A 1,703-nucleotide genomic window follows, 5' to 3' on the forward strand; every position below is an offset into this window, starting at 1 on the left:
CGACAAATCTTCATGGAACACAGGACTAGACACACACGCAAGATACAATGGCGAAAAGGTAAATAAAAACCTCGCCCACAGGGAATTTAGAGTCTTCCGGTAGAACAGGTAGCGAATGGGAAACAATGCCATTAAATATTTAAATGCGATTATACTGACTATCCCAGGGCTCTGGGAGTTTGTTACGAGGGGGCCTGACCTAGTTTTGCGGGTGGAGGGGCAGTCAGGAAGTCTGAGAGCTGACGAATCCGTGAGAGTTGACCAGCGAAGAATCGAGAGAGGTGGGAGAAAAGAGCGGTTCCAGGTAGTGGGAGGAGCGTGAGTTCAACTCCTAGGAAGCATGACGGCTTCTCAGAGGAACGCACAGTAAGCCTGTGTGCGCGGCGCGCAGAAGGCAAAGGGGAGCGCATGAGATGGGCCAGTGTCCCTTAAACCAGGAAAACGTCTCAACCTGTCTTTTTTCCAAAGTCTTATCCCCTGCATTTATTTGTCTCTCTCCTTCTGGGGCTCCTGTGATGGAGCTATCGACAGGTCTCTTCTATCTGTCAAGGTGCGATGTGTTCTCATCTCTTCTTCCTTTTCTTATATCCTCTGAAAGAATTCGTCCTCTGGCCTTTTAGTTCACCAATTTGCTTTTTTCCTCTATCCGTTCTGCTCTTCAAGTCATCTCCTGTGTTCTCTGGGACAACTATGATATTTTTTTGACACAAATCCTATGATAACTGCTTGTTCCGCCTTATGCTGCAGAGAGCCTCTCTTTCCTTCCGAGCGTATTTATATATATATGCCTATTTTTAAACCATGTTCTGCCTGGTCCATTAGCTTTGTTGCCTCTGCGTAAGTTTCCCAGCCCGGAGCCTGTTTGTTTGTTGTTTGTTTGTCCCCTCTGGTATCTTTCCCTTTTTCCATGTATGAGTTTGCATTCCTTGGGGTGTCAAGACTCCATTCGCTGAGGATTTGCACCCAGGGAACATCTGAAGCTTAAGCCTCGTTCGGTCCCCTCCTGATGATCTGGGGAGAAGGAGGGTCTGGCTGGTGGGGGAGGAGCGGGTCCTCTGGCCTTGTCCTTCTGGCTCTCAGGACACGGTGGGTAAGTATCTTCTCTTAGTACTTTAGACGCCCTTTAGGCTCTCATCCTACAGCCCCTGGGCCCAGGAGAAGCTGGAGCTGCCATCTGTCCTCTGGGAAGGAAAATAAGCCAGCACTTTTTTCTTGGGTGAAGACAATGAGGCCTCCTGGGTACAACCCACCAGCCCCCACAGGCCACTAGCCTGTTTCTCCCTTTGGTTAATAAGGGTCGTTCTAGGCCAACCAAATCCTCAAAACATGAGAAATGCAGCATTTGTCTTATCCTGCTCCGTTTTTGACTGCGTTGTTTTGTAAGTTATCTCATGGTCCTTGTAGTCGGTTTTCTATTTTGAAGTTGATATGAATTCAGTCATCTATTTATCCCCTCGTTCCTCAGGTTTTTATGGCCTGTCCACTGTTTCCTGAGCTCTGAGGGTTCAGAGAGAAAATAAGACACATAAGACACAGTCCCAGCCTTCCCTGAGCTCGCACCAACCCGGAGGAAGCTGCTGGCAAATGACAATGACCTACTATGTTCGGTGCTATATAAATGTCAGTTCTGGAAACCAAAAGAGTATGGGGGGGCGGGGGGCGGGGTGAAGCGCTACCAGGGAGGCCTTAGGAGAAGGCACAGA

This window comes from Pteropus vampyrus, unplaced genomic scaffold, assembly GCF_000151845.1.
Source record: "Pteropus vampyrus isolate Shadow unplaced genomic scaffold, Pvam_2.0 Scaffold75, whole genome shotgun sequence".
Lineage (NCBI taxonomy): Eukaryota > Metazoa > Chordata > Mammalia > Chiroptera > Pteropodidae > Pteropus > Pteropus vampyrus.